The sequence below is a fragment of the Schistocerca cancellata genome, chromosome 3 (assembly GCF_023864275.1).
Source record: "Schistocerca cancellata isolate TAMUIC-IGC-003103 chromosome 3, iqSchCanc2.1, whole genome shotgun sequence".
Lineage (NCBI taxonomy): Eukaryota > Metazoa > Arthropoda > Insecta > Orthoptera > Acrididae > Schistocerca > Schistocerca cancellata.
In genome coordinates, this window is record NC_064628.1 from 944662640 (window position 1) to 944687794 (window position 25155).

The window sequence follows — 25155 nt, forward strand, 5'->3', positions numbered from 1 at the left end:
TGAAATACTACACAGAGAATGGTTACAACATTATCACTTTCAGCTTTCCCACTTCAATTAATATTGATCCCAGTTTCCACGACACTGCCCCACTTTGTAATTCTACTTTCCTACTGTGAACTCTGGAGATAAATGCACGTCTTCCTGTGCAATGCAAGCCAAGTGGCGTTGCTGGATAGACGGCCGACTCACCTTGCTCTCTCTCAGAGTTTGAATCTAGCGTCACACGCAAGGTAATATTAATGTATTCATCACACACGCGAGTCCTCAACTGATTCCATGGACGAGTACTTCTCTTTATCCTTTGTCTCATACACAGATTGAGACTCACACAGTACTCACCACGTGGAAGTACTCGTCTCTAATTTCAAGTCCTGCACACGCCATTTCTTAAATATTTCAACTTACGGTACACTCGCTATTTCTTAAATATTTCAACTTATTGTACACACGCTAGTAATTCAGCTTAGCTTAAGCACACGGAGGTATTTCAACTTATTGCTACACGTGGTTTCTTTGTGACCGTTGGTCACTTCCGAAGATTACTACAATCCCATTAATATTACCTGCCTGACATTTAATTCTCCCCACAAAAGTTCCTGAAATAGAGAAATTATTATTTCAAACTACTCTTAAATATTCCACATGCATACCATGCCTCCACTCTTTCGTCATTACGGAGCACATCTAAAACAGGTGTTAACAGCACAGGATCCAGCGGCAGAGTGCCTAAAACATGGCCGTTCTCGAGGTCCTCTCCACCTCTGCTGAAGTGGGGGAGCACCTTACTACCCTATTGGCCAGCTACATTTCAGGCGCTCAAAGCTCTGGTAAATTTCATCTCTTTGGTTCCACCAAAGGTGGCCAAAGGATCGACTCAAAGATGATCATATATTCACATTCACTATCTGTGGTTAGCAGACGACCATACATTCATTCATTTCAAAAGATCTCACCAAACTGGATGTACGGATTTATTTTGTGGGAGTGCACATATGATAAATTAAATAAATAAATTGTCATTCATTCCTACACTGGTATCCGGCTTCGCTGTATTAATTGAAATTGAGTTATTATACAAAAAAATGTGTTGTTCTGACAAAAATACTGAAGTATGTTGTACCTATATTCAATGTCGGGCGGTACTGTACCCTTTCAAATGCTGTGACTGTTTCTTACTATAGTAGTTCGTAAATCAGTTGCACGGGACACGTACGTCCCAAATTATCGGACTATGCCTTTCAGATGCAATATTTGTGTGATTAGCTATTGGACATTAAGCTGAAGCAATGTAGACCTACTTAGATTTTATATAAATTATTGTGATTAATGATATCAATATTATATTACATCACATTGATGTATTTCTCTTGTAAATAAGCAATCAGTTGTGGTATTGTATTAATGTATGTCATTGTCAATATCATAAAAAACTACTCGTGTATGACAACAACAAAAAAATGGTTCAAATGGCTCTTAGCACTATGGGACTTAACTTCTAAGGTCATCAGCCCCCATAACTTAGAACTACTTAAACCTAACTAACCTAAGGACATCACACACATCCATGCCCGAGGCAGAATTAGAAGCTGCGACCGTAGCGGTTGCGCGGTTCCAGACTGTAGTGCCTAGAACCGCTCGGCCACCACAGCCGGCCGTGTATGACATGTTAAAAGCAATTACCGGGTGATCAAAAAGTCAGTATAAATTTGAAAACTTAATAAACCACGGAATAATGTAGATATAGAGGTAAAATTTGACACACATCCTTGGAATGACATGGGGTATTATTAGAAGAAAAAAAAACTATTGCTAGACGCGTGAAAGATCTCTTGCGCGCGTCGTTTGGTGATGATCGTGTGCTCAGTCGCCACTTTCGTCATGCTTGGCCTCCCAGGTCGCCAGACTTCAGTCCGTGCGATTATTGGCTTTGGAGTTACCAAAAGTGTATCGTGATCGACCGACATCTCAGGGATGTTGAAAGACAGCATTCGACGCCAGTGCCTCACCAAAACTCCGGACATGCTTTACGGTGCTGTTCACATTATTCCTCGACTACAGCTATTGTTGAGGAATGATGGCGGACATATTGAGCATTTCCTGCAAAGAACATCATCTTTGCTTTGTCTTACTTTGTTGTGCTACTTATTGCTACTCTGATCGAACATTTTTTGAACATTTGTATTTTTTTGGTTCTAGTAAAACCCCATGCCATTCCAAGCTTGTGTGTCAATTTCTACCTCTCTATCTACATTGTTGTTGTTGTTGCGGTCGTCAGTCCTGAGACTGGTTTGATGCAGCTCTCCATGCTACTCTATCTTGTGCAAGCTTCTTCATATCCCAGTACCTACTGCAGCCTACATCCCTCTGAATCTGCTTAGTGTATTCATCTCTTGGTCTCCCTGTACGATTTTTACCCTCCACGCTGCCCTCCAATACTAAGTTGGTGATCCCTCGATGCCTCAGAACATGTCCTACCAACCGATCCCTTCTTCTATTCGTGCCACAAGCTCCTCTTCTCCCGAATTCTATTCAATACCTCCTCATTAGTAATGTGATCTACCCATCTAATCTTCAGCATTCTTCTGTAGCACCATATTTCGAAAGCTTCTATTCTCTTCTTGTCTAAACTATTTATTGTCCACGTTTCACTTCCATACATGGCTACACTCCATACAAATACTTTAAGAAACGACTTCCTGACATTTAAATCAATACTCGATGTTAACAAATTTTTCTTCTTCAGAAACGCTTTCGTTGCCATTGCCGGTCTACATTTTATATCCTCTCTACTTCGACCATCATCAGTTATTTTACTCCCCAAATAGTAAAACTCCTTTACTACTTTAAGTGTCTCATTTCCTAATCTAATTTCCTCACCATCACCCGACTTAATTCGACTACATTCCATTATCCTCGTTTTGCTTTTATTGATGTTCATCTTATACCCTCCTTTCAAGACACTGTCCATTCCATTCAACTGGTCTTCCAGGTCCTTTGCTGTCTCTGACAGAATTATAATGTCATAGGCGAACCTCAAAGTTTTTATTTCTTCTCCATGGATTTTAATACGTACTCCGAACTTTTCTTTTGTTTCTATTATTGCTTGCTCAATATACATATTGAATAACATCGGAGAGAGGCTACAACTCTGTCTCTCTCCCATCCGAACCACCCTTTGATACCCCTCTACATTATTCCGTGATTTACTCAGTTTTCAAATTTTTACCGACTTTTTGATCACCCGGTGTAAAAAAATGGCTCTGAGCACTATGGGACTCAACAGCTCAGGTCATAAGTCCCCTAGAATTTAGAACTACTTAAACCTAACCAATCTAAGGAGATCACACACATCCACGCCCGAGGCAGGAATCGAACCTGCGACCGTAGCAGTCGTGCGGTTCCAGACTGAAGCGCCTAGAACCGCTCTGCCACCATGGCCGGCCACCCGGTACATAAAAAGTTCTGTTTGAGTTGCGGTGGCCGAGGGGGGGGGGGGGGGGAGATCCTCGGCTGCTGTGGAACTTGCGGGTCCAGACGCGTCAACCGAGCGAGGTGGCGCAGTGGTTAGCACACTGGACTCGCATTCGGGAGGACGACGGTTCAATCCCGCGTCCGGCCATCCTGATTTAGGTTTTCCGTGATTTCCCTAAATCGCTTCAGGCAAATGCCGGGATTGTTCCTTAGAAAGGGCACGGCCGATTTCCTTCCCCATCCTTCCATAATCCGAGCTTGTGCTCCGTCTCTAATAACCTCGTTGTCGACGGGACGTTAAACACTAATCTCCTCCTCCTCTCCTCAAGACGCGTCCTGCAAGCCCGTCTTCTGTACGTGGTACGTGACAGGGTGCCTTACCGCTGCGCCATTTAACCACGGGGTAATGCAGTGCGTGTAAATGGAGCGGCGGTGCCCCGGTTCCTTCTGAGTGGTGAGGACAGCGGGCAGCTGAGAGGGCGGCAGCCAGGTTGCGACCAGTCACAGGTCACGCGTCCGCGGGCGCCGCTTGCGGGAAGTAACGCCCAGGTTGCGCCGAGGAGATTGGAGCGCTGGGGCAGCGAGCAGCAAGTGTTGTTTATTCATGCGGCTGTTTGCTTAAATAATGTATACTGGCGGCGCGGGACGCGATGTTTATTCGCTGCCTCGTAAAACACTGGCCGGGCGCCGGCGCCGACCTCCGCCCTCCAGATAAGGGAGCGCGCCGATATCTCGGCGGATCGGCGGCCCTCAGGACTCCGCCCGTCGCCGCTTCCTCCCCGGCTTCCGCCGGCTGCTCCTCGTCGCCGTGGCGCTGCCTCCGCTGCTCTTTTTTTTTTCGCGTAGGCCACGTTTTCCTCGGAGGAAACTGTTGACCCGGCTGGTTATCAGGTGTTGCGCCACGAAAAGTACTTGCGAAAGAAACTTTCGATGGTTCCCGCCTCTCGTTTATAATTTCCGGTGGCTCCATAGTTGACTACACTGGTCTTTTTTGTGTTATTCCTGGAGAACCTATCAACCTAACGTTGAATAAAATTTTCTCTTTTTCAAAAATATACAAACGACACTTCGATTGCAAAATATTGAGACTGCAATGAAATATGTCGCTTGACAAAAAGAGTTAGGCAACTGAGACGGAGGAGGAAACGAAGTGAAACTTTACGGGTAAAGCATAGCACATATAGAATTACTATGCTAGCAAGTAGCTTCCTACAGGGTGGTCAGAAAATGTCTGAAACGCTTATCGTGATGCAGGGCAGGTTGTACTGAGATATGAATGTTACGAAAAAAATTCGATACGTTGCGCCGTTTCCGAGTTATTTAGCATTGAAGTTAGCCAATCAGATCGTCACGCGCGTAAATTCAAGTTTCAGCTAACGAGAAACAGCCAGCATTCGTTGGGCAACACCGCCCTTGGCAGGCCGCTTGATTGTGAGCGCAAGTCGCCCGGATTGGCTAAATTCTATACTAAATAACTCGGAAACGAAGCAACGTATCGAATTTTTTTCTTAATATGTATGTCTCAGTATAATCTGCCCTACAACATCACGACAAGCATTTCAGACATTTTCTGACCACCCTGCTACAGCAATGATGATCTTTCGGTGAGGGCGCTAAACAGCAGGGTCATCAACGCCTTTTTGTTAATAGTATACAGACAAGCGTGGTGAGAAATCTATGAAAAATTATAGTAAGTCGGAAAATCAAGTTGCACTCTCCCACGAGAATCGAAAGGCAACCCCGGTGAGGTGAGCATCAGAAAACCCCGTAATAAAATCTCCATAAGACACCGCAGAATAAGTAGGTAAAACACGAGTTTTAAAATAGATAAAACACGAGTAAAGACCGGTAAAAAAGAAGTAAGATAACTGTGTTTGGATGACCATTTATAAAGAATGAGTGACCAGCCCACCTGGCCGGCCGTGGTGGCCGAGCGTTTCTAGGCGCTACAGTCTGGAACCGCGCGACCGCTACGGTCGCAGGTTCGAATCCTGCCTCGGGCATGGCTGTGTGTGATGTCCTTAAGTTAGTTAGGTTTAAGTAGTTCTAAGTTCTAGGGGAGTTATGACCTCAGCAGTTAAGTCCCATAGTGCTCAGAGCCATTTTTGAACCAGCCCACCCTGTGACACATTAAAGTCACACACACACTATTTGATTGTTGCCAGCATCAAGAGACTCATGGATTCAGCAGTAGAGGGTAAGAGGAGTCGGGGCAGACCGAGGAGAAGGTACCTGGATTCGGTTAAGAATGATTTTGAAGTAATAGGTTTAACATCAGAAGAGGCACCAATGTTAGCACTGAATAGGGGATCATGAAGGAACTGTATAAGGGGGGCTATGCTCCAGACTGAACGCTGAAAGGCATAATCAGTCTTAAATGATGATGATGATGACACACTATTTTGGGACAAATTCCGGACATCACACGAAATCTTAAAATACGAACCGCAGTCGCCTCATTGTCAGTTAAAATAGCGGGCAGGTCGTATGAGAAACCTAGATCAACCCTCAGGTCGTCATATAAAACACAATTAAAATATGACATATAACGTACTAATAGTCGTGTTCCGCATCTGTGACATAGCGTGGGCTCCTCGCCACTTACGAGGTACCCATGTGTCAATGGGCAATGTCCCATTATAAGCAGTGTAAGGGCTACTTCTTCGGACCGTCACGGCTGGAAGGAGGTAAGCCACGGCCGCACTGAAGGTTTTACGGAACATAGTTCATTATTCCTCACTTCCAGATACTTAACCTCCCACCAACACACGGCCTTCCTGGTCAGACATGAGGTAACAGCCTGCAGGCGGACCGAACAGCGAGCAGGAGGCAACAGGGAGAAAGCCTGCTTGGCAGCCGCACCAGCGGGTTCGCTTCCTCGATTGCTGTGCGACATGGAAACCAGCAGAAGATGATTTCCTACACTTCTTGCACCACCCGATCAGCTTGATTCATTTGACCAATAGCGAGAAGGGCATTTTGAGAATCCGGGCAGATGAGGAGTTTCTTGTCATGACGCCACGTCATCTGTTCCTGGATGACAAACAGTTCGGCATAATGAACTGAAAACTGCTCTGAGAGCCTCATCATCAGGACAAAGTAGGGGAACGTGACAGAGCAATCGGGAAACTCCCTCTGCTTCTAACCATCTATGTAAACAGTAATGAAATCTGGATAGCGATGTAAAATTTCGTTAACTTTAATTGTAAAAATATAGTCTTGGGTACAATATTTCCTGTAAGCAGTCAGTTCTGAAAGTAATCTGGGCCTCGTTAGTAGGCACGGGGACACCCTACTCCGCCGCCAGGTTCGGACATTAATACCACTGCCCTGCAATAAACCGAGGATCTCTCTTATACAGACCTGTGTCCAGTGACTGAACAGTCGTCCCAGTGGCGGCAACGAAACATAGCTCGATGCTGGCGATGTAGGAACGGACAGAACCCTACGTGCTACCACGAGAAGTAGTCGTCGAATAGACAACAGAGGCACAGCAGCCACTGCATCGAAGCTAGCAACAGGAATCGTGCTGTAAGCCCTTGTTGATAGCCTAATACCCTCGTGACGGAACTGTGTCCAGCATTTTGAGGTGTGAAGACCTTGCTGACCCATAAACCTAGAATCCGTATTCAAGTTGCAATTGCGCAAAGGCCTTATAAAGTCGGAGCAGACGTGCCCTGTCAGCTCCCCACGACTGACTGACGCACTGAAGGATGCTTTAAGGCCGCGAGGAGTCTCAGATTCATGTTTTTAAGGTGTGGCAGCCAAACTAGCTTTCATCAAAAGTGAGGCCCAGATACTGCACCTTTTCCTTAAAAGCGAGAGCGCTATCCCCAATTTTAAAAGGGGAAAACTAAAAAAGAGAGTGGAAGTGATTAAAATCAGGACAAACAATTTTCTCCAACGAGAATTTAAAGTCTATGATGTAAGACCATTTCTCCAACCGCCTTATCGTCAACTGCAATTGCCTAGTAGCCGTTGGAGCGTTGGAGGATACGCAGAAGATGAAGAAGGCGTCCACAAACAACAACCACAATACAGGACGTCCCACAGTGGACGTAATACTGTTGATTCCAATGGCGAATGCCGTGACACTTAAGACACTCCCTAGTAGGACACCATTCTCCTGCCTAAAACGGTCGGACACGACATTACCAACCTCATATCTAAATTACCTATCCGAAAGGAAGGACCATTGACAGAGCTGCAACGAAATATCGTAGGCCTTTCCCAAATCGAAGAAGACAACGATAAGATGTTGCTTACAGAGGACAGCTTGTTGAAGCGCTGTTTCGAGCAGGGTCAGGTTATCGATAGTGGAGTAATACCTACTTAGTATAAACCTAGTTTCGAGACCCCTGGCTATCCGCTGGTTGACCATATGCTCTATTGTCTTTGTTACACAGCTTGTCAGCCTAATGCAATGATAACTACCGGAGTTCGTCCGATCCTTCCGTTGTTTTAAAAATGGGACTAAAACAGATTCTTTCTGCGAGTTGAATAGTCTTCCATCATCCAATTTTCATTGCTCGCGGCCGAATCTTCAGTAGCATCAGCTACTCTTTCTTTCCGTACGGGGTACCGTCAATTCGTGCAGTCGCTATTGCAAATGATGAGCTGAAGGAGGATCTGCTGTAACTGTGGATCTAAGCGTCTCGACATGCAGCATATTATCAGGTCGCGTCCAAGAGACATATCGTCAGCTACTGAAAATGCAGAACCCAACTCTCTCAGAGAGAGAGAGAGAGAGGTTGCTTGTATTCCTCCTTCTTGGTAGAATGGAAATGAAAATCAACCCTCTCCTGTGTCTCCTGACGTAGACGGAAAGCTATATCTTGGGTAGAATGAGCCGTAAGAGAGTTACGTATGACACTCACAGCTTTCGTGACAGGTCCGCGCTTGCTGTGGCGTATGAAACAGTAGTTACCACTGTGAACGAACGATGTCAAGTCTTGAAATGATAAGCTGTCAGATCAATGTACAATTGAATATATAATAGTTATCTGATACTAATGTTTACGATTTCTATTAATCATTGATGATTTAACATTGTTAGTGTGAATGAAGGGGTGAATTCGAAGTTACATGACTAATAATTTGTTCCGTTCATACATTTCTCTGAAAAGAAGTTAAGTTGTGATTGGTTCATAATAAAACACGCGGGGTAGTGACGTTAATACTAATAGCTCATTGGATATGTTGTTTCTCAGCCAATTAGAACAGAGTACACTCGCGTGTTTTGTGGTCTAGATATAAATGGATCTGTGGAGTCGAGAACTGATTCGGATCTCAGACATCATAATGTTCGGACGCGTGTACTAGTAGCTCTGAGAAGTGGTTGTAATTTTGCGGAATTATGAGCTAAACATGATGGTGGAATGCTGTAAAGCAGGCTAACTGAGGGCGAGTGATGAAGACTGCCTCGTGATGACTGGGTGTTGTGTGATGTCCTTAGGTTAGTTAGGTTTAAGTAGTTCTAAGTTCTAGGGGACTGATGACCATAGATGTTAAGTCCCGTAGTGCTCAGAGCCATTTGAACCATTTTTGATGAAGACTGACGTGCGTATTCTAGGTTACCTGTGTGAACTACGGCTTTTTGAATACCTCAAAAATGCGTGCTGTGTTGCACAAGTCGAGATCGAATATTGAAGACACTGATTGTGATGATGCGTGTGAATGCCAGCATTCTAGCTTCAGGCTAATACGGTTCTGGCGGTTATTATGTACCAAAGAAGTAGCAATATACCATCATGTTTATTCGAAGACTGTTTGCCACTTAACAGCTCAGTTAACCTGATGGCAGAAAACTGTTGATGTTGAGTGTCACTGATTCCGATACAGCTCGTCCAGTTGAGAACCAGCATATGTTTTCTACCATGGCAGGCTTGTGAGATGGCGCAGAAGACGATATTACCGAAAAGTGTGTGGAACATTTCATAGTGTACGGATGTTACCCATGCAGCAACAGGTGTTAGGAGACTATGCGATTTTATTTCACTGATTACAAATTCGAGTCCAATTTACAAGGAACTTGACAGTTTGAGGCAAGTTACCAGTATCATGTTTCATCGCATCTGGTCTGCAGGCACGCAATGATTCGGTTGAAAAGTGTGTAAGCCGTCGCTCGCTTTCAACGGAAATATATGTCTGAGTGAAGTTAAATGTTATTACCTCTACATCTTGCCAATAATCTTCAAATCACCTGCTATTCACGTGAGTCTTCTACGTGAATTAATGGATGTACTCATGGCACCTTTGTTGCGCTATTCTACGTAATTACTTTCAGAACTCAAATTAATAATCAGATTAACTAATTTCATAATACTGAATTTTAAATTGCTGGTCTACTCATGTGCTACTGCAATAAAATGAAAACAGTGGTAGTAGAAGGAAAATGAATGAGGACTATGGTGTATCTAACTTTACAAAACAACGATAAATTTTATTAAGCTTAGGTAACCCGAATTTCTGGAGAACCAGTTGATAAATCTTACACAGAAGACGACATAGACAAATCAATTAAGTAATGGTGTGTGACAGGCAAAGCATACTTTTGGGTGGAATTTATACAAATTCTCCCCTAAATTAATCCCTTATGCAACCTAGTCTGACTTGGTTTATGTGATTCCACTGTGATGCCCAACTCTGTTCAAATGGAATCAACTACGAACAGCTATACCACAAACTATGGTTCAGCTGAGAATGGGGAGCTGTGAATGTTATTTAACATCACTACGCCGGTGCAGCAGTACTTTACCTTGATTAAAGCAGTAGCAGACAGCGGCGCGGTGTGGGCGAGAAGCGGTCACTAAGACAACTTTAATGTTCTTACGTGTCCACGAAAATATGCAAACTACGCGGTCTGGTGTCCTGATTATCAGAACACGGGAAACTTTCTTATCATAGCCCCGAAATCCTGGCAGGTTTCAGCGTGAGTTGCACCTGTTTACTGGTCTGGCCAAACCAATTTCTCGGTGCATGCTGGAATTGTGTAACGTCAGATAGTCGACTCATGTCGAATAAGTTCACCCTCATGACAAACGATATGTCCGAGATGATATGCAGTTCCACCATCAGTACAACTGGAAACTGCCCACCATAAGATGCAGACCCATTAGCGGAACACCTTACGTCCTCCACAAGAGGAGGATCAGAGGACAAAATCCCAAAGTGTCACAACCACTTCCCACTATGACACGGTATGGGAGCCGAAGTAGCGAAACGCAATCAGCCCCACTTTATGCAAACCAGTAGAAGTACCCTCTACTCACTGAATCTCCCATCTTGACTGTTCTGTTAGCCTGGTAGCCACACCAGACACAGCAACTAGGTTCCTACATTAGGAGAGCAAGCCTCTACTTTGCTTATTCCGAGAGGAGCCAATCAGCGACTTCAAATCTCTCTTGTCTGAGAAACAGATTTTAAACTAGGGAGGAGTCATTCTCACGGGAAGCATGACCTTGTTTTGGCAGAAAACATCTACCCAGACAGGACCACAGTCTGTCATTTAAGGAGTGATCTAATCGGTCTGGGCTAGTCATTTCCAATTTTTGAAAGAAGGCTGTTAAGCTTTCCAAAGAATTGTGCACATAAATTATATGTTTTTACCGCTCACAAAAAGAACATCTTGACATATGCGCGTCATCACACATAGCAAATGTAGCACTGGGGAACATCGAGATAATGTTCTAAGATATGAATGTTTGTCTGACTGACAATGTTGTTGTAAAGTGAGAGAGTGGCCTGTCACCTCACACTACCACCCCATTACTCAATAATTTCTGCGTGGGGAGTGTCACAATAAAGACGTTAGTGTGACATGGGGCATACGAAATTATGAAACTTTAACTGAGTCTTGAAGAATGACATGTCAGATCATGACAACCTTGCCAACCGAAAACAAAAATACTGCACACTGCCTTTATCTTATTCAGCCAGGGGTTATATATGTACACTCAGTGCTGCACATCTGCAAAAGTTATGTGATGTTCTGTGTGTTAGAATTGTCCCTGTGGATACTCAGGTCTATGACATACATTCCTGACTCAAAATACAAAGACTGAATGCAGACAATAGCTACCCATCACATCGAAGCTGAGATCAGAGATGATTGGTTTCCCTAACCACAATACAGTATCACCGAGCACTGTGCATTCCCTCCCTTAGAGATTTTGTTACCCCTGCCCAAGCGTCCACAGTGATACAATCCCCCAGAGAGCCAAATAACATGATACATAGTTTCCAACCATTTAAAAAATCTAGGCTAGTCAAGTGTACATTTTTGTGTCATCTGTTAACCTTATTTCATAGCAAGATGTCTTTTTGATGTTTTAGTACAACGGTGTAAATGGGGTTAGCAGAAAAAGCACGTTTAAATGAAAAGTGAAACACGCTGGGACTCTACAAAAATAACAAAGACAAAATAGAACAATGACTCAAATTCAAAAAGTAGTTCGAATATTAATGCATTTGTTTCCGTGTCCTCTTTTGTCAGTATCAATTTTAGATGAGGGTGACGTTGCACCCTAATACATATCTGAAAATGTTGTTGCCCCATGTGGCTTACACAGTAGGAAAGACAGTATAAAAATTACATTTTAACTAATAAAAGAAATACAGCAAGGCCGCAAACATAAGAATTTAAAAAAAATATTTTAAATCTGCTACTGCATCCTTTTCAAGAGGCCTTAGGAAGTCCAAATCTAACTTTTCATTTGTCACATGTATAAACATAGCCCTACACTCATGAGACATGTAGCAAAGTTAGACCTCGCAGCTGTAAGGGGTGAGTCGGTGCTAAGAGAATGATTACCCCTTTACTTAATGTCATCAGGGGCGGCAGCAGTGTCTGCAACACGACCTGTCTCCAGTCTACAGGTAGGCATCTGGACTACTGACAGGCCAGATATGTGGCACCAGTTGCTCTTATTGAAGAAGTCCTCCAGCAGCAGTTGTCAGTATTGTGCTGAGTGGAGACGCCAGTCACTCGGTGTGGCCTTCCTTAGTCCCGCCTGTTTCGTCAGGAATGGCGTTACTTTTAGATTTGGTCCCTCATGGCTCTTGCATAAAAGAGCAATGGCCCGAGGTGGTAGCTTGATGTCAGAGGCGAGAATCCATTACCTGTTGGCTGCAGGTGAGACTCCCCTGCTGTTGCACCACAGTGCCTGGAATCCCTTTCCCTCTTCATTGGCGTGAGTGAAAGGGATGAGTGGGACTCTGAGCACGCCTCTAACGTCTGTGACCCATCCCAGTACAGCCACATCAACCACATGGCTGCCCTGTCACCTTGTGGTGGGGGCAGGGAAGGGCTGCCTGCGCCTGACAGGTGGGTGTGGGGCTTTGCAGTGACGTCACGTCAGTTGGTAATTCATCCCAGCCACATGATGACGTCACACAGGCAGCTGAGTGCATCATTGCTCATTTGTGAGGTGAGGTCACACTACGCCATGCCAGCCCTGCCAGCCACCTTGCGATATCACCTGCCCAGGACCCAGCCATGTTTGGCATCAGGTATGTATGCTTCTCGCTCGCCATTCAGAACACCATAGTTCTCTGCAGAATCCGTAGCACTTGTTTTTGCAATGTATGTTTGCGAAAACATATAAATAGAAAAACATAACGAAAGTATGAATTTTACAATATGATTAATGCAAAGAACTGAAACGTGCCTTACTTCTTTCTTTTATTTAAACAAAGTTACTAGCAATGTTCTTTAAAAAACAGCAACCATTTACATATCTTTTCGATTTTAATAAACATCGTTCATTAGCCGCTTATCTAAAAGAAATAATAATTTTCCAGTGATGAAGTCGGGTTGCTATAGTGTATGTCGTGTTTTGTTAGTTTCCCAACACCACCCATGTACCCCTGTGGGCTAAACCGGTACAGTCCGCATATTCATACTTGAGGGTCTCTCACATCACGCAACACTTACTTCTAATTATATCCTACCCATTACCAACTACAACTACGTAGCCCTTTCTACTTGATGCTAATATGGATTTTGATACATCTCCTGACCCAGCTAAACGGATGGTATGATTGATGCGGCTATGTGCCGCAGAATATGGATCGAATACTGTTCGCCATCATCTGCACACTCCTTTCCGAGCTGTCAAGATAGATCACACTTTGGCTTGAATTCGTCTTTCCCTCTGAAACTGACCTCCAACTCACAAAGTCGAAGCACAAATATCATCTAATAACAGCCGCTCTAAAGACATAAAATACCATTTTTATAGTTGGCAGTGCATTAGGATTTGTAATTATATTCCGTTTTTATCTTTCCAATTCATCTAAAACATACTACGATGACTCGAACTCCACGTTCTCACGCCACGTAATACAAAACTTCGCCAAAGCCACAATCGAAATACCATGAAGCAAACGTCATCGCACTATTTGAGATAATCCATAGGCAGTAACCAAAGTCGAAAAAGTACCATCGGCGAGAAACTGTAGCACCATAGATGACTGTAACCACACTCGAAAACCACACTCGAAAAATACCGTAATTGACCACAGCGAAAAAAAGAATCTTGAACGTCAACAAACACCTGACGTGGGGAACCCATGTAGATCTCACAAGATAACCCCTTCGGTATCAATGTCATTATCAAACTGACGCCAAAGTCTACTGTCGGGAAGCAAATCAGCTTCTGTGGCACCACTAACATGTCCTCAGTACGAATGCGCCACTGACAATGCGCACAATATCAACAGAAGAAACCAAATCAGTACTTTATTCCAAGATGAATTTCGAGAAGAATTGTGTCTCCAGGACGTGAGCAATTATTTCTGATCCAGAAATTCAGTTATCGCGCTGTTCCAACATATACTTTTGCTGTGGCGCTACAAGCTGCTAATATAGCAATCGTCAAGTGGTAATCCAGCCAGTTTTATTATAAACCAAAGAGCTTTCCACCAAGAAATCGGTACAGTCCTATCCACGAAGTAGTTTTCTGTGTGAACCATGAAAGGATGCGGGTATGTTTTAAATTTGCGGTAAATTATAAAAGTGCAAATTCTGTACAGAGAGCTACGAATGCCTAATTCACTCATCAGGTCACAGGAGAAGATCTTATCTGTTAATTATAATAGTAAAATGGTTCAAATGGCTCTGAGCACTATGGGACATAACACCGGAGGTCATCAGTCCCCTAGAACTTAGAACTACTTAAACCTAAGTAACCTAAGGACATGACACACATCCATGCCCGCAGCAGGATTCGAACCTGCGATCGTAGCGTTCGCGCGGTTCCAGACTGAAGCGCCTAGAACCGCTAGGCCACATCGGCCGGCCTTATAATTGTAAATCATCCAAAAAATTGAAGTGAAAGCAAAGGAAAAACAATACCATAAATAACTACATAAATGAATAGGAAACAAATGATTCTTAACACTAACTTAATGATATAGCTATACAAGTCTTCTTCTATGAAGAGCTTCGCAAAGCAGGTGTGATGAATCCATAAAGACTTCTTGGGTTTCAATGTCTCGAGTTCCCACGAACTAGAACAGGTAAAATTTGTGGCACAGAAGTATTTTCTTATTCGATAGGCGGAGTTTTGACAAGGACCTTTCGTCCGACCTGAAACTCTCGTTTCCGAGCTTTCCTGTCCCATACATCCTTACTCTTCACACCTGCAAACGGCAAACGTCTGAGTGCCCGTTCTACAATATTTCTAGCCGGTCATATTGGCCAAGCGGTTAAAGGCGCTACAGTCTGGAACCGCGCGGCTGCTACGGTCGCAGGTTCGAATCCTGCCTCGGGCATGGATGTGTGTGATATCCTTAGGTTAGTTAGGTTTAAGTAGTTCTAAGTTCTAGGGGACTGATGACCTTGGAAGTTAAGTCCCATAGTGCTCAGAGCCATTTGAGCCTACAATATTTATATGTATTTTCCGGGTTTGCTGCGGGAAGTCAGCTACTTCGCGAATCAGGTCTTCGGGCTGCTTATTTTTTAGCACGGTCAATGGCGCCATTCCTGTGACTCCACGTGACAACTATCCACACGTCCTGAATATCACGTAAGAAGACATCCCACGTGGCGTGCTCCTTCGCGCAGTAGATGCGGCAGAGGTTCCCTAGGTTTCTCATTATCTCTCCTCCAGCAAGTTTGGGGATATCGTATAGACACATAGGTCGGTCTTATCCTGTACGGTCTCAACATGGGCTACCATTTGTTTGAGGTGAACTGTCAGAGATGATCCTGTCCACATGTCCTACTTGAGACAGGAAAACTTTCCGAAACGCTCTGCTTACCCTTGGTACGGTAACCTTCCTCAGCGGCGTCAGAGCGACTTATTTAGACATTATCACAATAATTAGGACGTAACTGTACCCTGTACTCGTGTGCGGGAGAGGTCACACGAGACCCTTCGCTGCCGACGCTTTAATTTCGTCGGAATGGTAGGGAATTTCGGCGCCTGAATCGTGACTGTTGTGCGTTTCTGTCTTTGGCATGCCTTACACACCGCCATTACGCTTCTTATCTCCCTTTCCGCATATTAAAAATAACACAATGTGCGTAGCTTCAAATAACATTTTCCGGCACAGGAGTGCACTAACTCAGGTTTGTGTGTGCCGTATAACTTACTTACGAACCAATCAGAGTGCAGACGCGCCACAATGCATCTCCTCTACGCCACAGCAGAGAAGCGTACCTCTGCATAACAAAGAGAACTGCCAAATCTTTGTTTCTGCGCGGTCCTTGACTGTAAGACTGTAAAAGCTCGCTCTTCCTGCTATTCTTTGCCGATGTCTCTCAGGCTCGTGGTCACATAATTTTTAAAAGCTACATATTTTATCTGGTATAGACGCGCTCCTCCTGCACTGGATTCACACAATTTCTCTCTCATCCTATAAGTTATCGTGACAGCGCATCAGCAATGATATTCTCTTCCCGTGGTGTGTGAGTTATCGTAGAATAAAATTCTTGCAATGCGGATCCGTTCTTAATTGCGGCGTTTTGCTGTGAGAAGAAACTTTAAAGCCTTGTGGTGAGTGTGTACTCTCGTTTTTCGACCATAGAAGAAGAATCTGAATTTATCGAAGCCCCAACGACCACCAGTGCTTCCAGCTAGGTGACTCAATAACTTTTTTCGCATTTGCACTGGATATGGCTTCCGAAAGCTATGGTTTTGTCTACCATGTTACCACCTTGTTAGTAGTTCTGGAAGATCATGACGCCGGCCTGGAATAGGAGCTGTCTGTGACCACAAAAAATTCCTTTCCTAGATTGGGATGAGACGGGAATGGCGCGTTAACGAGCCCGGTTCAGAGTATTTGAAATCCATCCTCAGAAGCGTCGTCGCATACCCATGTAGACTTCTTTCCAGTGAGCTGGCTAAGCTGTGGTTTTGCCACTTGTTTTATATGTATGAACCTCTTATAGAAATTGACGACACCAAGATACCCAATGGGTCGCTTTTTTGCTGTTGGTATAGGGAATTTCGCTATTTCTTCTATTTTCATCTGGATCCGCCGAGATTCCCCCTGTCGTAATAGTGTGGCCTAGGAATTACACTTGTCTCCCGTCACATCATTTGGTAATATTTGCTCTTACACCACACACTCTGAAGATACGGAGGACTTCCCCTATAGCGATATCATGTTACATCCTTAATGTGTGTGATGTCCTTAGGTTAGTTAAGTTTAAGTAGTTCTAAGTTCTAGGGGACTGATGACCTCACGTGTGAATTCCCACAGTGTTGAGAGCGATTTGAACCATTTTTTTGTTTGGTTTTTTTCTCTCTATATTAGTATTATGTTTTTCACATTTGCGGTTTTCAGATTTTTTATTTTTATTAGACTTCGAGAAATATTTCGTGATGTGAACGATATGGACACCTCTTTCAGTGCACAACTGCAACTCTGGTCTAAGAGACCGGTGACATTTGCCATAAATGGAAGACATATCCGCTTTTTTGAGTGCTGTATTCATTATGCTAGTCCCAATATCGTTCTCAGATAGCTGATTTATGGTTACAACGGTGCAACAAAGACTGATGGGCTCGAAACGCTCGAATCGTATCAGAATCGTATTTTTGCTTTAATCTGCTACAATAGAAAACATGTTACAGCAGCTCTTCTTCTATCGGTGGGTGATTTATATTTGATCAAGTTTCACATATGTTGTGTTTTTTAGGTCTTCTTCTATCACTCACCACAGAATCACAGAAAAATCAGAGGGTTCGTTAAAAAATGTTGGTGTCATTATTAATGCTGAAATTTACCTGGCTACATTAGAAAATATTCCACCGTGTGCCATAGCGTACAGAAGACCACACCTCAGTAAATTCACTACTTTCTGTGTGGGTGGTATGTCTTAAATACCTCACCCACCACACTATCACATAGTCGCTAATTGTATCTGCCCTCCCAATTGGTATACTTCTATGTAATTTTGTAGGGTGTTATTACAATAACTAATCCATCCTACAGCGTCACCCCTTTGCTAGTATTTGTGTTTGACCATAATCGTGTATACCAATGGAAACGAATCAGTTGATAATTCGTCACGTGAGGGGTTAAGTATCGAAAGGATGTGATGTTATTCGAGGGGAAGTCGAACTTACGATATGTTGTCTGAAAAGTAAAATCTGTGATAATTCAAATAAATGCAGTCTGCAGTCTAATTAGGCAAAAGTAATGTCAAGCAAATATGAGTAAACAAGGTAAACTATAGGCTGAAGTGAATCTCAGTCCGAAGTGAAAGTTTGTTTATTAATCGGAACCGAAAACTACAGCACGTTCTAACATGTACTAGCAGAGAAACTACTCATAACTAAGCCCGATGTTTATTTTGCTTTCGTGAATGCAAATTTTTTACACTAACGAAAATTACTTGCTTTATTATGTAAAGAAGAAAGCTAATTACAATGCACCACTCAACAGGGAAATGTTACTGGTAATTTGGACATGAGAATGCCGTACAGTTTCCCTACAGAAGGACAGTTATTTTTGTATGCGACGTGTGACTATAAAATAAAACGTAACGGGACTGATGCTGTCACAGCGTAAGTATGCATGCGCCGAAGATGAACGACCAATAGATGTGAAGTGTGAAGAGTCCTCAGTCGACTGTGGCATCTCATGTTTCAGCAGACAGATCAGTGTGGGTGTGGCATTCGTTTCTGTAGGGCTCTTATTTTGTTTTGCCAGAAAAATGATAAGCATAACAATAAAGCTACGAATTTTCGTGTTTTCATCCCTTTTTACCTATGACCCAGAAACTAAGCACCAGTCAATGCACAGGTAGGCCTCCGCTTCACCGAGAGGGGACAAAGCTCCAATGAGCAAACCCAGATTCAAAGCAAAGACGGCTATTTTTTCGATATTTATGGAGCTGTGTGTCTCCACACGGATCCCGAATTTCATGCTTTTAATAAACAATGCTACCTTGAGCTTCTTGGGTAGGAGGAAACTGTAGGTTTGGGCTCAATTTTTTAAAAGTAAGATCGCATTTTCACAAGTTAGAAAGTGAGCTTACTTGTAAAAATTTAGCCCAAACCCACAATAACCAATTTTTATTTGTAGCTAACTTTCTCACGTAGAAATTATAAAAAACATCAATTTAATTATAATATATGTACAAAATTAACAGAAAAGAAATTAGGGGGACTCTTTTCCCTTATGTTCCATTTTTCAGAAAAGAATCGAGTTGAAGGAAATAAGGGAAAGAGAATCCATTTATTACACTTTTATATGTTCTTCACCTTCCATAATTCTTTGACTTTTAGCAGACATAAGATTATTATGAACCATGGTTTTTACATGTAACTTTAACTTTAAGGCAGAAAGATACACATTCTTTACACATACTATACTGTTTATTATTTCAATACTTATCTTTGTATAAAATGTTGAATGTTTCTTTTTATTCAGACATTCACCATACTCCTTTAGCTGAATGTATTGTCCATTTATAGATTGTAAAATTTTTGAAACTAGAAATTTTGGGCAGTGAAATGAATTATCATTATATCTTAATTATATACCTTAAATTAATATTTCCATCATAAAACAATTGAAAATCCCGACAACAAATTAATTTCAAAGATCTGTATGGTAAAATTATTCTAAATTTACTATCAGCATCCACACAAATTTTATCTCCATGTCTAGTTTCCAATATTCACAACCAGTAATGTAAAGCAAATAATTTACTGCTAATCTTTTTAAACAAATTGGAATGGCTAGCATTGTTGAGCATCTCCAATAGAGTTTCCATTTATGTAGTAAAATTTTTTATTAATAAAATTGAAACCACTCAGTGGAAAACAATTTTTGAAGATAAAATTATTTGATCAGATAATGCCCATATGGAAACACATCTGTTTCATTTACTATAAAATATCTTTTATTGTCATATAGGCTAAGTGACTTTTTGTTTACTTTAACGTAATTAATTTCATGTTTAATGCTTTTTATGAAATTCAAGGATCTGCAGTGTCTGCTGTTGTTAAACAAACAGTCTTCAAATTCACCTAAGCATATTCTATTTTCCGCAACACATTTCTTAACTCCTTTAGAATGTTTCTGTATTTTGTCATCAGCCTTGTAGGCACACATTTTAGCTTTTAAACCACAAAATTCTTCAATTATTTTTCCATTACACTCATATTTCAGTTTTCCTAAAACGTTCTTATTTACTTGGGGAATACTGTGCATATCATCTGTTGGATAGTCAATTCTATCAAAGTAATCAATCCTTAATTTCATGTCACCATAAAAATCTTTAGTCTGTGTGTTGTATGTGTGTGCATCTGTTCCATACACGTAAGTTCAGTATTTTTTCCATATTTTGGTTTCATAATATTGTAGTGAAAATCGTACATTAGTTATTTAGATAAATGAAGTATACTCATTGCAATATAAATTGGCTTATTAAACACAATTTTTGCTTTCTTTATATGAACAGCAGCAAGATTTTCATCAAATATTGCTCTTCCTTTTAAGTTTGGCATTGCCATAAGTTTTCACACTTTTCTCTATCTGAAACTAATTTTGTTTCCAGTCCAATGCTAATATGCTCCATTGTCTTTCCAAACACTGAGTAATCCATTAATTTATAGAAATTTTTCTCAAAATCATTCTTTGCTTTGGTCCTCAGTTCTGCATTTAAGTCTATATATTTCATTAAGCAATCTGACTGTTTATATTGCAAAACTCTGTATATTTTGCTATCTTCCTTTCCAGCACTTAAACTGTTTATGATTTCTATAGTGAATTACATAGATATTTTTTTCTTCCAAAGTAGTCAATAACTTACTTTCTTTAGCTCCTAATGGGACTTTATTTTCTGGCACAAGTTGTAAATTTTTATGTATATCATGCAGTTCCTCTGGATACTCTAGAACTACTGAAATATATATTCAAAATCTGAGCTGTTTATGAAAAATTGAAATTATTTAGTTCATCCCATTCAAACCGCCATATGGTAAATATTGATCATAACAAAACCATATAAATTATTTGCATCTAAAAATGCTAAATAATTCGATATATTTTTATATCATATTTTTAATATATTTATTATTTGTTTTAATATTTAGTGTACAGCATTATGATGTGCCACCTCTTATACCTTTTTAAACAATTAAAACTAATTCATAATTGTGCATTAATTCAAGTGGTTGATCAGTCATTTTTAACATTGCATCAAATGATAAACCAGGTGTTGTATTATACCAAGATGGTACTACATTTTATGCTATTATTCATGTTTTTCTAAACTTTTCAAATATATCAGTCAATAATAAAACATTAGTTTTAAGATACAGATCATCTTTGATTTAAATTTTTCCTAAACTTATTTTGCATGTTTCTAATATTCAACACTTATTTGACAGTCATTCAGTTTACCGTCAAATTCTTCTCTTGATGGAATCTGCAGTTTTTCAGATTTCTTCAAACTGTTCATATAATCATAGGGATGGACACATTTCTTAATTATTTGATTGAGTATATCTTCCATAAAAAACTTTTAAATATTTTTTCTTTTTATTTTCTTTCGAATATGATGCAAGTTTGTTAGTACTTGAAGACATGAGCTGAAATATGTCACTTAACCTTGTATAATAATTTTTTCTCTTCTTTCCAAAACCAATAGATATCCTAATACATATCCTTTCTATTGTAACTATTTTCTTTCACAAGCAAATGAGAATTGTATCCTTTGAGATTTTGTAAGTAAATTGGTGCAAGACTTGTATTTTTTAGCTTTAGATTTCAATTGTTACATTACATATTTATACATTCTCCAGTCAAATGATCATGATGACAAACTTTTTATAACATTTTTCGTGTGATGACAAATATACAATGTGCAAAATTTGGATCTCATAGGTTTTGATAGTTCTTTAGATGTTAAGGGCTCCATTTCTTCAATTTCAGAATAAATGCTTCCAATATTTTCATCCTCTTCTTTGATATGTTCAATGGATTTTTTATGTTAATTTAATCCTGTGTACACAGTAGGATTCTTATAGTATCCAGTAATGGACTTGGTATAATAACAAAAACCATGTTGTTCATGTTTTTGATATTTCACTGATTATGAGTTTTGGGCATTTGGTTGGCAGTTCACCATCTTTAAATGTAGAATGATATTTTCACTCTGCAGTGGAGTGTGCGCTGATATGAAACTTCCTGGCAGATTAAAACTGTGTGCCCGACCGAGACTCGAACTTGGGACCTTTGCCTTTCGCAGGCAAGTGCTCTACCAACTGAGCTACTGAAGCACGACTTACACCCGGTACTCACAGCTTTACTTCTGCCAGTACCTCGTCTCCTACCTTCCAAACTTTACAGAAGCTCTCCTGCGAACCTTGCAGAACTAGCACTCCTGAAAGAAAGGATATTGCAGAGACATGGCTTAGCCACAGCCTGGGGGATGTTTCTAGAATGAGATTTTCACTCTGCAGCGGAGTGTGCGCTGATATGAAAGTTTGGAAGGTAGGAGACGAGGTACTGGCAGAAGTAAAGCTGTGAGTACCGAGCGTGAGTCGTGCTTTGGTAGCTCAGTTGGTAGAGCACTTGCCCGCGAAAGGCAAAGGTCCCAAGTTCGAGTCTCGGTCGGGCACACAGTTTTAATCTGCCAGGAAGTTTCGTTTTTTAAATGTAGACTTTCAATATCAGCGTAAATAACGAATTATAAAATCTGTGTCTGTTGCTAATTTTTAAAATGTAAATATGAACTTAGAGTGTTTCTACTTTTATGGTTTGTTAACTATGTAATTTGTTGTGTGAGAAATTTTACTTCCTCAAGTTTTGTAATTTGACTCAAAACGAGCCTACATACTTTCTTATACGTCAATAGTGTGAATTTTTACCAGTTTTGAAACAAAAGAAGTTTATATGTTCTCTTTCTTTCTTTTCGTATCTTTCCGTAAATATACTTGTTAGTTTTTATTAAATGAATCAACATTCATTTTAGTCAAAATGTTTTGTATATTATCAAATTGCACAGAATTGTACAGGAAATTTAAAATTCTCAGGTTTTAGGTGAAGATCAACAATTATTTTTGTACTTTGTGAGTCTATCAACACTTCTATATACAGGACACTGTGCTGATTTTATAATTATGGAAAACATTTTTGCTCAATAGTTTTTACATTAAAGCAAGATCTGGTACTAGTGGTAACTACGCTGACTGGCAAACCAACATATTTAAGTGATTAAAATTGCAAGATCGCAGGTTAATGTAGGTGTGGGATAAGCCATCACAAGTGTGAAACGCTGGTACATTAATAAACGGGGTAAACACCAGAATGTTGAATGCAAGAATACAAAGTGCATGCATTGTGTTGTACACTGTCGGACGTCACTTTGTGAGATGGACTTCCATGTCCGTTGCAGTTGGCAGACAAACACAGTGACAGTTAATGCCTGTTGTGGATGATGCTGGAGTTGTCGTCCGATGACATCCCGTTGGTTTTCAGTTGCGTGTGATTGCAGTCGTCTGCGGGAGTTGCGTTTGCGTGAGTGTGTGTGTGCGTATGTGTGTCCATTATTGACAAAGGCCATTGGCCGAAATCTTTACGTGTAAAAATATTTTTGTTCCATTTTAAATATTTTTGTTGTGCCTAGCTGCGACTCAGCATCTCCGCTATATGGTGAGTAACAACTTTCCTTCTCATAATTCCTGTGCTCGATTAGAGACAGATCTGGTGATCGAGCAGGCCACGGCGACATGTCGACGCTATATAGATCATGTTGGGTCACAACAACATCGCTATATTGGCTAGCGTCATCTTGTCGAAAAATGTCCCCTGGACTGCTTATGAATGACAGCACAACAGGTCGACTCACCAGATTGACGTACCGTATGTCAGGGTGCGTGGGGTAACCATAACGGTGCTGTCCTGTGGTAAAAAACCGCACCCCAGACCGTAACTACAATGTGGGTCCAGAGTGTCGAGCACTTCTCGGTAGAGCCTAATCTTTTTCCGATCATACGTTCTCTTAACCATCACTGTCAGTAATCATTTTCAGTGGCTACATTCGTGCCAAGTCTTACTGTAATACAGCAGAAGAAGCATTCACCTTTTCGCAGCCCAATTACACGACGTCGTTCAAACTCGGTGGAGGGTTTTAGCGGGGACTTTGTCGCTGTAGAGGCACTATTGCCTAACATCAACTCCCCACTTCCGTTCTCAAATTTAATACGTGCTCTTGAGCGTTACAACATGTATTTAAAGCAAACCTAATCTGCGTCCTCACAGTGGTGCTAGTAGCGGTGCTCTTGTGGGGCTGACGCAAAACCTGAACAGACGTCGTCCTTCAGATGTAGAAACACACCTATTAATTTTCCTTTATGCCGCACAACTCCTTCTTTGTGTTGGCGAGTTTCTTTCCGTCAGTTTAGTAAAAGCACCTCGCACTGCAGTTTGCACTAAATTTCGAGCTTCTGTAACACTTCTCCAATCTTAGGAATTTTGTGTGCCTTCAAATTTCGCGTGCTGTTTCCGTTGCTTCTGCAATAGTATTCTGACTTGTTGTGTGTACCATGGGAGGTCAGTATCATCTCTTATTTATTTATTTGCTTGGTATACATCCATCAATGGCCGTCGATACCATTTCTTTGAATTTAATCTCCATTGGTCTATGCTGGCATAGTCAAGTTTAAAGAGTGGCGACCGTCTCGTGGAAAGGTATCAAGCGAATTTCTATCAGGTTTTTTAAATAGATACATTTTGTGTTTATTTTCGGTGAATTGGAATATTATGGTATTGAGTTTAATCCCTGTATTTTTTTTAGGATTAGTTCTTACGCAAATCCAAGTATCTATCTCCAAAAATTTATACCTCTAGTGGCGTCATGAACTATTTATTCAAAATATTTTTCCCAAAAAGTATTCAGTACGATTTCGGACGCCGTTTCGTACGTACCAGCGACTTTAACAAGTATTTGCGCCAACATATCGAGGGTAGTCTGTTGTCACCACCAGCTATAATTGTGTGAGTTGGGTACCTATATTAAATGAGACTCAAGTATACATTGAAATGTTCACCGACTGTATCATCTGGGTCGGGGGATCAGTAACTGAAACTAAACTCCCGCACAGGCCATGAAGGCCCAAAGGTACCGACTGGCCGCCGTCTCATCCTCAGCCCACATGCTTCTCAGTCAAGTAGCTCCTCAGTTTGCCTCACAAGGGCTGAGTGAACCCCTCT